Source organism: Zingiber officinale, chromosome 7B (assembly GCF_018446385.1).
Source record: "Zingiber officinale cultivar Zhangliang chromosome 7B, Zo_v1.1, whole genome shotgun sequence".
NCBI lineage: Eukaryota > Viridiplantae > Streptophyta > Magnoliopsida > Zingiberales > Zingiberaceae > Zingiber > Zingiber officinale.
This window is the reverse complement of record NC_055999.1, coordinates 19,121,912-19,134,885: the sequence shown is the minus strand read 5'-3', so window position 1 is coordinate 19,134,885 and position 12,974 is coordinate 19,121,912.

Sequence of the window (12,974 nt, the reverse complement as noted above, 5' to 3'; positions counted from 1 at the left end):
AGAACTGAACCAGAGTCGGAAGATAAACCCGACTTAGACAATGAAGACAACGAATTGACCTCCGAGCTCGTGAATCTTGTGAAGAAGCTCTACAAGAAGAAGAAGGGCTTCAACAAGAGGGACCTAAAGAAAGCAGTCCAATTCAAGGAGAGTCAACCAAACTCTAAAGTCAAGTTCGAAGTAACTTGCTACGGGTGCAACCAGAAAGGGCACATCAAGGCCAACTACCCAAATCAGAAGGATGCAAAGAAGCAAAGGAAAAAGAAGGTGCTGAAAGTGACATGGGACGAATCCTCAGAAGAAGATACCAATGACGAACTCGATCAAACGAGTCTACTTGCACTGATGGCCCGGGACCAAATCAATATGTCCGAGAGCGAAAGCGAGTCGGAAGCCGAGTCCGAGCAAAGCCACGGATCCGTATCCATTTCCGAAGGACATAACATTGCTGTAAGTGTACCTCAGTTAAACAATTTAGTTAATTACTTATTACGCAAATTAGCTAAATCAAACCTTAAGGTCAAGTCACTTCTAAAGGAAGTAACAGTCCTTAAAGAAGTGACTAACTCCAAAACCTTGCCTGACCCAGTTCAGACTGGAAATTTAACTCAAGTTCAAAAACTTGAGGAAGAAAACTCCAGTCTGAAAACCCAGGTCAAGGATTTGAAAAATACATTAGAGCGGTTCTCTTTGGGCTCCAAGAAGCTTGACCTGATTCTTGGGACACAAAGAGTCATTTACAACAAAACTGGGCTAGGCTATAAAACTAAAAGAAAATATAGATCTTACCTGTCCTTAGTAAATAGACGAAATAATAAATCAATTCAAGCATGGGTACCCAAGTCCAACCTAGTTAATCAAGTTGGACTTGGTCAATATTGGGTCCCTAAGGATCAAATACATTACCTCGATAGACCATATCGAGACTATGATCTAGGGGGAGCTAGAAGAAAAATAATAAAAATAAAATTAAACTAAAATTTAAATTCAAATTAAATCAATCAAATTAAATTAAATTAAATCAAATTAAATTCAAATTAACTCAAATTAATCCAAATTAAATTAGAATTCAAATTAAATTAAAATCCAAATTTATGAAATTAAGTTTTTACAAAAATCTTAAAAATCCAAGGGAAGGCTCCAGGATAGCTGCCACCTCCAAACTTAATTCACCCGACAAGGGTAACCAAGAGTAGACTACCCGGCAGGGTAATTAAGGTTAGATTTAAATGGGCTAGGTTTAACTTGACTCACGGTACTGGTGAAGTATTGGATGATAGTACATTGGCGAAGCTTAGTCATCGCATGTCTAGGAAGATATGGCTTCGACATGGTGCGTTTGGCTAAGTGGAACTAACCAAAACTACCCTTTATGGATCCTAATTAGTTAGACTAAGGTTTTGTACTAAGTCCAATGGGTAGGACTATTTGGAAAACCTCGAAGGCATGGTTACTTTAATGATGTCCAAGTGACTCACCATAGCTCAGAAGTTTATCCAAAGAATGTCTACTTGTTGAACCCAAAGCTAAACCTGAATCTAACACAAAGTTAAACCAAACCCAAAAATTGAAACATAATTCATATCACAAAAATTATAGGATTCCCTGATTGAAAATTTAGATCAGCTGAGATGACTAAGGAATAGAAATTAAAAGAAAATCAAATTTGAAATTCAAACTCAAAATTAAAATTCAAATTCAAAATTCAAATTAAAATTCGTAATTAAAATTAAATTAATTCAAATTAAAATTCAAATTTTGAAATTCAAATTCAACTTCGAAATTAAACTAATTCAAATTAAAATTCAAAATTCAAATTCAAAATTAAAATTAAAATTCATAATTAAAATTAAATTAATTAAAATTAAAATTCAAAATTCGAAATTCAAATTCAACTTCGTAATTAAAATTAAATTAATTCAAATTAAAATTAAAATATTCTTTCAAAAATTTAATTAACTTAAATATATTTCAAAAATTTAATTAACTTAAAATATTTTTCAAAATTTAATTAACATAAACTATTTTTCAAAAAATTTAATTAACTTAAAATATTTTTCCAAAAATTTAATTAACTTAAAATATTTTTCAAAAAAAATAATTAACTTAAAATATTTTTCAAAAAAATAATTAACTTAAAATATTTTTCAAAAATTTAATTAACTTAAAATATTTTTCAAAAATTTAATTAACTTAAAATATTTTTCAAAAAAATTAATTAACTTAAAATATTTTTCAAAAAATTAATTAACTTAAAATATTTTTCAAAAAATTAATTAACTTAAAATATTTTTCAAAAATTTAATTAACTTAAATATTTTTCAAAAATTTAATTAACTTAAATATTTTTTAAAATTTAATTAACTTAAAATATTTTTCAAAATTTAATTAACTTAAATATTTTTCAAAAATTTAATTAACTTAAAATATTTTTCAAAAATTTAATCAACTTAAAATATTTAATACTCTTCAAAACTTAATTAACTTATTTTTTTTAATTAACCTAACCTTTAAAACAAATTAACTTAATACTTAAAAAAAAAAATTTAACATGTGCCGCCTTTCAGAGGCGCCTCCCACACAAGGGAGGCGCCCTAAACAGAGGCGGGAAAATTCCCGCCGACCTAACTTAAGGCGCCTCGGATCATCTCCTTGGCACCTCCAACAGACCTAATAAGGCGCCTTAAACATGATTTAAGGCGCCTTCAACCCGGAATATCGCCACGAACAGAAGGCTTTCTGTCCATTTTCTGTCCAAACCGAGCACAAGATTCTCGTGCGATTTCTCCCCAATCAAGGCGCCTTCAACCCACCTCTTCCTCCTCTACTCCTAGCAATGCCTCCTAGGTATACTCTAAACCTTCCTTAATCATCTACTACATGAATTTCGTACTAGTTTTTGCTATTTTGCTTGCATACTGTCAAAAATAGGAAACGTCGCATTGTTGATCCTACACCGGCTAGGGCCCCTTCTACGGATCCTAGATTCCCCTCGAAAAAGCATAGGGTAGATTTTGTTAAGTTTACCTTTGAGTCCATTAAACCTAGGTATGTAGGTAGGACATTTTTCTCCCAGTTCTGTCACCCTGCTGTCCAGATGATAGATTACTATCACCTAGGGAAACTGGTTTACTGCAACAACACAGTAAACCAGGATTTGTGTGCCCAGTTCTATCACAACCTTGAAAAGGTTTATGATACTACATATTCTACCAGAGTGGGTGAAACTGACATCCAGTTTACCCCCTCCCTGATTCGTACGAGTCTAGAGCTTAGCGAGTCCACCTGTACCTTCCTGTGCTACCCGGGTAGGGATCTACCATTCGGTGATCCCTATTCCCATATCACCTTAGATGACATCTATATGCATTTTTTGGGGGAGGAGAAATTCTTTGGCCTGACTGAGTTTAGGTCGACTCTTCTTAGAGTTCAGGACTACATCATGTACAGAGTCCTGACAGCATGCATCTTGCCCATCACATCTCGAGACGTCTCGAAGATGCGACCATCCCACTCATTCTTTCTGTATGCTCTTAGTCAGCGCTTAGATATAGACATTGCTTTGCATATGTTCTATAACATCATTCATGCATCTAGTACAGTCACGTCTGGAGTGGTCCATATGCCCTACTGTCATATCCTGACCCAGATTTTCTCCACCTCTAGGATAGACACGACCATAGGGACACTCATCCCACTTACCATATACGATGAGTTAGGGCAGCGGAGTCTTCGATTAGCCGGTATAGAGGTCGCCGCCGAGGGGATTCTGGCCTGGAAGGGTCGGCCGCCGCCAATCGCTGCTCCTATCGCTCCAGAGGCCGAGGATGCACCAGGCGAGGGAGAGGAGTGGCCCGACTTCTTGGCAGAGGAGTTTTTCGCAGATCCTTCCACCTCTGCCGGGCCCTCCACATCAGCCGGGCCTTCGACTTCGGCATCACTCTCCGTCGAGGACAGACTCGCCCGTCTTGAGGTTCAGTCCATTGAGACTCGTCACGTTGTTCGAGAGAGCCACCGCTTCCTCCGATCTCTACGATCTGAGACAGCTGCAGGATTCGCCTCTCTCTGAAGTGAGATACATCGCCAGGGACAGCCTCAGCCTGCACCCGAGCAGCACCTTGCACCACCTCCAGCTGACGACCCTCCACCTGATGATCCTGCTTTCGATGATCCTGCTTTATGACACTATCATTTGATGTATCTTGGATAGAGACCTATATTGTCTAGTTTGACTGTATTGGTGCTTAGTTGAACTCTACTTATTTATGCTTACTAGTTTTTTGTTAAATTCTACTCTTAGAAGGCAAATAGGAATGTGTTGGGTAGACTAGATTTACAAATCAGTTTCCTACCTTTACTCTTAAATGTTTTACTTGTTTTCAAAATCTGCTTAAGTTTAAAATTATATTTCTACATTTTAGGCAAAATTTTGTTTTCAAAATCCCAATTTTACTAGTTTTTCAAATTTGGACTTAGCCTAGGCTCTACCCTAGAAATCATGTTCCCCTAGAATTCAGCCAGAGCATCTCACAAACACCTAGGCTTACCTTGATTGTGCTTGAAAAACTTAGAATGGTGTGAGATGCATAGGGTACAGCCTGGACTCAAGAATGCCTATATCTATGCATCAATATGAGTCTGGGCGTTAAATACCTAATATACAGTAATCAAGTCAAGTCATCCAGCCCTAGTCAAATCTAACTGGATCTATTGACTTAACTTGACTAACCAAGTGAAAGTTGTTGTCCTCTAGACAATCAGCTAATAGCTAGATGGTTAGACATGTGACCAAGAAATTAAGTATTTGATTGTTTAGGGTCACTCAACTTGCACATTAGGGCTCTGATACCTTACTAAAAGAACTTAGTTAACTGGCAATCAATTTAACTCAACTCATGCTTGGACATTAGGTTTAAACTTATTTGCTCCTCCTTGGCCGTCAAGTATGTTAGAATTCATTATTCATTTAAATATTGTTTCACTCTTTCTTAATATTTTTTTCAAAATCCTTTGAAAATTTAGTGAAGTTTTGAAAATCTATCTAATAGAGTTTGAAAATTTTATTTTTCCCGAAAGATTTCAACTAAGTTTCAAAATTGGCTAAAGTTATTTTTTCAAAGTAAACTTTTTTACTAGTTGAAAGATCATTATCTCTTTAAACATTTAGCTAAGAGTTTTGCATTGAATATTAATTATAAAGCTAAGTGTTTGAAAAGTTCTTTAAATAAGGCTAAGTGTCTTCTTTAAAAAAATTTTCCAAACTTAGTTCAGAAAATTCCTTTTTTTTAAGAATTTTAAGTTTAGTGAAAAATCTTTAAACAAAGTCTTTAAAAAGCTTAAGTTTTCAAAATTTTGGCTAAACTTGCACTTGAACTACTTTTACTTAGCCAAGTTTTTTCCTACAAAGTTTTAAAAGCCAGGTGTCTTAAATATTTTTGACTTCAACATTTTTACTAAATTTTTTCTCTACAAAGTTTTTGATATATGGCAAAGGGGGAGAATAGGACAAAAATTCAAATTAGGGATAAGAGAATACCAAGAAGGTTGAAGAGACTCTTCCACTCTACCCTCAAAGCCAAGCAATCCCTTTTCCACAAAGATTAGTTATGATGAAGAAGGATGAAGAATTTGGCAGATTTCTTGACAAGGTAAAAGATATTTATGTTGAAGTCCCTCTGATTTATGTCATTCAACAAATGTCAAAGTTTGCCAAGTTTCTAAAGGACATTATGTCAAATAAAAGAAGAAAAGGAGACATCGAGACGGTAGCTCTAACAGAAGAATGCAGCACTTTATTTGAGAACACTTCTCCAAAACTCCAAGATACTGGAACTTTTTATATTCCTTGCACCATAGGATCTGAATTCATTGAAAAAGCTTTATGTGATTTGGGGGCAAGTGTTATCCTCATACCATATTCAATCTGTAATAAGCTAGGTCTCAAAAACTTTAAACTCACTACCATGGCATTGCAATTAGCTGATCATTCTTGCAGGTACCCTATGGGTATTGTTGAAGACATGCTGGTAGAATTGGGTGGCAGCATCATACCCATAGATTTTGTGGTACTAGGCATGGAGGAAGACCCGAAAATTTCAATTATACTGGGAAGACCTTTCCTTAAAACAGCTGGACCCATAATTGATGTGAAAAATCATAAACTTTCTTTGATAATCGGTAAGGAAAGGTTGGAGTATGATTTATCTAATTCTCCTAACCATGTCTCTTCTTTGTTAGTAAGCATTTGTAGTGGGGTGGATGCTTATAAAGTGGAGGAATGGAGCTTCCATCCTCATGGGAGGTCGTCGAATGAAGAACATGATCCAGCAAGAATTGGGAGAAGGCCCCCAGTTAAAAATGATAAATTCCTCTGCCCTCCATGGGTAAGAATGAAGGAAGATGAAGCATCATCAACTTGAGGAGGAAAATCCATGGCACCTTGGGTATAATCCATGAAAACAGAGACGGGATCTAGCTAATGACCTTAAACAATCACTTCTTGGGAGGCAACCCAAGGGTTCTTTAGTTAAATTCAGTTTGAGTCTTCTTTGTCATTAGTAAGTGTTTTTAAACTTTTGTTTTCTTTGTTTTCAGGTTGTATTTTTCCTCCATGAGCTAGTCATGGTTAATTCATGGGCATGGAGGCATTGGAGAAGTTGGAAAGGAGGAAATTCAGCAGTACTAAACCTAACTAGGCTTGGCCGTGTACTATACATGTCGTGTGACATTAGCAGAGAAGAAGAAGGAAGTGGTCGTGTGAGCTCAAACGAGGAGAAGGTGGACAAGGCTGTGTGAATTCACACAGCCGTGTGAAAATCCGAGAGAAGAAGAAGAAAGAGGTCATGTGACACACACGACCATGTGAGCACAACCGAGAGGGAGATGATACTGTCCGTGCCAATTGGCATGGCCGTGTGGATTTGGCCGAGAAGGGGAAGACTTGAGCCGTGTAGATCTACACGACTGTGTGGAGTATTAAGATTTGGTCGTGTCTCTAAGACATGGCCGTGTCAAGGCCATGTCGGCCACACCCCCAAGCCAATCTCTTCTCCCCTAATCCCTCTCATCTTCAACCTCTCTTATTTGCTTCTCAGATCTAGATCTCTTACTCATTTTTCTCTATAAACAAGATCTAGATCTAGATCTAAACAATAAATCCTCTCTTCCTCAAGATCTATAATCTTCTTTCTCAAGATCTATTTTCTCGAGATCTCACTTCTCCAATCAAGCATCTTACTCTCTCTTAACTAGACATCATGTCTAATCTTTTGAAGAAAAAACTTTGGAAAGAAAGTGGTGGATCCAACGGAGGAAAGGAACCAACAAAAGAAAAGGGCAAGGAGAAAGTTACAAAGGGAAAAGGCAAGAGGATGGCACGCGACAAAGGTAACGATAATTAATTCAATATTGTCTTTAGAAATGATGATCATAAAACTAGATTTAATATTCTTGTCGCAAGAAAGATTGTGTGCACATGATATATGGACCTAACTGTTTTGGATACTTTAGGAATTATAGATGATATGGATTGGTTGATTGGTTCTCTTGATTGGGATGATATTATGTACACACATCTATCTACATATCCTTGAATTATATTTGAATTATTGAGCTCATTAGATGTCCACTACTCGAATGAAGATGATTATATTGGCAAAATTACTTTTAGGTTAATGAATCAAGAATTTCAGTGGATATTTAGTGACTTTAACAGTTGTTTTGGTTTGTCTACTGGTGGATCTCGAAGGTTTGAACCTAGAATTAATTGAAATAATTTTTGGAACTCAATTATTGGATTGAACCAACCTTATGAGTCCTCTAGAGCTAAGGCTTCCCATATGCAAAATTTCATCTTTAGGTACTTACACCAAGTCATGAGTAAAACTATTTTTGGTAGAGGGGAAAGCGATGGAGTTGTTAGGAAAGTGGAACTTTATGCTCTTTGGGCTATGTTGCATAAGGTTGACTTTGATTCCAATTTCCATTTTCTGCAAAACCTTATGAGAGCCGGGAAAGCATCTTCGGGATTGATTGTCTTTGGTGGCTTGATTACCCAAATAGTTGTAAATTTAGGTTCTGATATAGATGAGTTAGAAATCATTCATGGAAATAACATGATCGATATCGATACATGTCTTGCCGTGAAGATGATTTGTCAGGATTGTTAGTTAGTCTTAGGAAGATCGTACCGGTTCCACTGCATAAAAATTTTGTACAAGTGTCGAACCTATCCTAATAACCTATTGTGTTCTTTAGAAATTAAATTCAGAATTACAAACGGAACTTAACATTATTGATTCCAAATTTAACTTATCTATTCTTAATGGTTTAGACTTGGATCGCAAACAATGCTTAACATTATTGATCCAAATCCACCTATGTTATAAATTCAATTAAATATTAATTTCAGAAATTGGCTTCCAGGTTAAACATGGCGAGGCACTAGGCCTTCTTGGATATGGGAGCAACCACCACTTCCTAGACAAAGCCTTTTAATGAAATCTAATATTTAATTTCCTTATATAACCCTAGGTTTAACCAAAAGGAACAATCAAATCACAAATTCAAAAAATAAAAAAAAAACACAAACTCAAATCACAAATTCGAAACCTAGAATTATATGCATCTTGTGTTTGGAATTCATACAAAGAAAAACTAGTATGATGCGGAAAATAATTACTAGTTATACCTTTCTTTGTATGCAACGACCTCTTGATCTTCTACTGTATTCCTCTTCTTATCCCGGGCGTCGTGTGGGCGATGATCTACCGAGACGAGAACCACCCAAGCTCCTTCTTCTTCAAGCTAGTTTCGGCCACCACAAAAAACTCCAAGAGTGTGAGGTTCGGCCACCACCACCAAGCTCCAAGGGATGCTAGAAACAAAGCCTCCTTTTTCTCATTCTTCTCCAAGCAAGATCCGGCCACCTTCCAAGCTCCCAAGGATGAAGAGGTTCGGCCAAGGAGAAGAAAGAAAAAGGAGAAGGGTGTTGGTTGGTCCTAGGAGGATCGTACCGGTTCCACTATATAAAAATTTTGTACAAGTGTCGAACCTTTTCCTAAACAACCTATTGTATTCTTTAGAAGTTAAATTAGGAATCGCAAATGGAACTTAACATTATTGATTCCAAATTTAACTTATCTGTTCTTAATAGTTTAGACTTAGATCGCAAGCAGAACTTAACACTATTGATCCAAATCAACCTATGTTATAAATTCAATTAAATATTAATTTCTAAAATTGGCTTCCAGGTTAAACATGGTGAGGCACTAGGCCTTCTTGGATATGGGAGCAACCACCACTTCCTAGACAAAGCCTTTTAAGGAAAGCTAATATTTAATTTCCTTATATAACTCTAGGTTTAACCAAAAAGAACAATCGAATCACAAATTCGAAAAATAAAATAAAAAAAAAAAAAATTCGAAACAAATCCGAAAACTCTAGAATCATATACCTCTTGTTTTTGGTATTTCTAAAAATAACTATACAAAGAAAACTAGTATGATGCGGAAAACAATTACTAGTTATACCTTTCTTTGTAAGCAAATAACCTCTTGATCTTCTACCGTATTTCTCTTCTAAACTCGGACATTGTGTGGGCAACGATCTTCTGAGATGAGAACCACCAAGCTCCTTCTTCTCCAAGCTAGATTCGGCCACCATCAATTCTCCAAGAGAAGTAGAGGTTCGGCCACCACCACCAAGCTCCAAGGGATGCTAGAAACAAAGCCTCCTTTTCCTCCTTCTCCAAGCAAGATCCGGCCACCTTCCAAGCTTCAAAGGTTGAAGTGATTCGGCCACCAAGGAGAAGAAAGAAAAAGGAGAGGGAAGAACTTGAAGGGTCGGCCACACCAAGGAATAGAGAGAGAGAGAAATAGAATAGAATTGTTCTCATGAAGGCACCTCAACCCCCTCTTTTATAATCCTTGGCTTTGGCAAATAAGGAAATTTAAATAAAAACTTCCTTAATTCTTTTGCCATGAAAAGAAAAATTAATTAATTTAAAAATCAATTTTCTTTTCTTAAACATCATGGCCGGCCACCTTCTAATCCCAAACAATGAGAGTTTTAATTAACACAAGAATTAAAACTTCCTAATTTGTTTTCAAAATTTATAAAAATTTCTCCAATAATTTTGCCCTTCATGGTGGATTGTAAAAGGAAATTTTATAAATTAAAATCTTTCTTTTAAACATGTGGATGATTTCCAAAAAGAAAAGTTATCTCTAAAAAATTAAAATCTCCTTTCAATCTACAAATAAGGAAAGATATCAAATCTTTTCTTAATCTTTTGTAGAAACTTATAAAAGGGAATATTTAATTTTTAAACTCTCTTTTAAATCATAAACATGGTTAAAAAAGGAAAGTTTTCTCAAAATTAAAATCTACCTTTCAATCTATAAATAAGGAAAGATTTCAAATCTTTTCTTAATCTTTTGTAGAAAGCTATAAAAGGAAAGATTTAAATTTTAAACTCTCTTTTAAAACCATGGAATCCATATAAGAAAATTTTATAAATAAAATCCCTTTTAATGTGATGTGGCCGGCCACATCATGCTTGGATTCCAAGCATTGGCCGACCACCAACTTGGCTCAACCACTTGGTCTTGGCCGGCCCTAGCTTAGGTTCCAAGCTAGCTTGGTCGGCCCCCTTGGGTTAGGTAAGAAGTGGGCATGTGGTGGGTATAAATCTCTATATACAAGAGGCTACGAAAGGGATCGAGAGGAGGAATTGGTTTTGGTCTCCCGATGAAATTAAGCTTCCCGTGTTCGCCCCGAACACACAACTTAACTTCATCAATAATAATTCATACCACTAAAGAATTATTATTGAACTACCACACCAATCCCAAATTACATTTTGGGCTCCTTCTTATTATGAGTGTGTTAGTCTCCCTGTGTTTAAGATGTCGGATGTCCACTAATTAATTAAGTTACTAACAACTCATTTTAATTAATATCTCAGTCCAAGAGTAGTACCACTCAACCTTATCATCATGTCAGACTAAGTCCACCTGCAGGGTTTATCATGACAATTTTTATGAGCTCCTCTTGGGGGCATTATCAACCTAGATTACTAGGACACAGTTTCCTTCTATAATCAATAACACACACTATAAGTAATATCATTTCCCAACTTATCGGGCCTTTTTATTTATCAAGCTAAATCTCACCCTTTGATAAGTTAAAGAAATGAATACTAAATATATGTTCTTATTATTATATTAGGATTAAGAGCACACACTTCCATAATAACTAAGGACTTATTCTTTTATTAAGACAGTATAAAAAGAACTTTCCTTAAATGGTCCTGCTCAATACACTTAGAGTGTACTAGTGTAGTTTATTAGTCAAGATAAACTAATACCTAATTACACTATGACTATTCCAATGGTTTATTCCTTTCCATCTTAGTCGAGCTACTGTTTATAATTTATAGAGAACCGATAACACGATCTCCTATGTGTGACACCACACACCGTGTTATCTACAATATGAATTAATTAAACGACTACACTCAGTATATATAAATGTAGATACTTGACCAATGTGATTCTTATTTCTAAATAAATGTTTATACAAAAGCTAGGCTTTTAGTATATAATCTAACAAAGGGGAAATAAGAAGAGTCGGCCACACCAAAGAAAAGAGGAGGAGAATAGAATATAGTTGTTACCCATGAAGGCACCCGTACCCCCTCTTTTATAATCCTTGGTCTTGGCAAATAAGAAAAATTTAAATAAACACTTCCTTATTTTCTTTGCCATGAAAAAGAAAATTTTAATTAATTAAAACCAATTCCCTTTTCTTAAATATCATGGTCGTCCACCTGATTGCTCCAAGCAAGGAAAGTTTTAACATAAAATTAAAACTTCCTAATTTGTTTCCGAAAATTTTAAAATAAAATTTTCTCTAATAATTTTCCCTTCATGGTTAGTTATAAAAGGAATTTTATAAATTAAAATCTCTCTATTAAAACATGTGGATGATTTTCAAAAAGGGAAGTTATCTTTTAAAATTAAAATCTTCCTCTCAATCTACAAATAAGGAAAGATATCAAATCTTTTCTTAATCTTTTGTAGAAACCTATAAAGGAAATATTTAATTTTAAAACTCGCTTTTTAAATCATGAACATGGTTACAAAAAAGGAAAGTTTTATCAAAAAATTAAAATCTTCCTTTTAACTATAAATAAGGAAAGATATCAAATCTTTCACTTAATCTTTTGTAGAAAACTATGAAAGGAGAGATTTAAATTTTAAACTCTCTCTTTTAAAACCATGATATCCACATAAGAAAAGATTTTAAAAAATTAAAATCTTTTTAATTTGATGTGGTCGGCCACACCAAGCTTGGGTTCAAGCTAGGGTCGGCCACACAACTTGGCTCATCCAATTTACTTGATCGGCCCAAGCTTGGGTTCCAAGCTTGCTTGGCCGGCCACCTTAGGATGGGTATAAAGGTGTGTATAGGTGGGTATAATATTTTATAAATAAGAGGCTAGGATAGGGACCGAGAGGAGGAATTGGTTTTGGTCTCCCGATGAAATTAAGCTTCCTGTGTTCACCCCGAACACCCAACTTAATTTCATCAATAATAATTCATACCACTAAAGAATTATTATTGAACTACCGCACCAATCCCAAATTATATTTTGGGCTCCTTCTTATTATGAGTGTGTTAGTCTCCCTGTGTTTAAGATGTTGAATGTCCACTAATTAAATGAGTTACTGACAACTCTCTTTAATTAATATCTTAGTCCAAGAGTAGTACCACTCAACCTTATCGTCATGTCGGACTAAGTCCACCTGCAAGGTTTAACATGATAATCCTTATGAGCTCCTCTTGGGGACATTATCAACCTAGATTAGTAAAACACAGTTTCCTTCTATAATCAACAACACACACTATAAGTAATATCATTTCCCAACTTATCGGGCATATTGATTTATCGTGCTAAATCTCACCCTTTG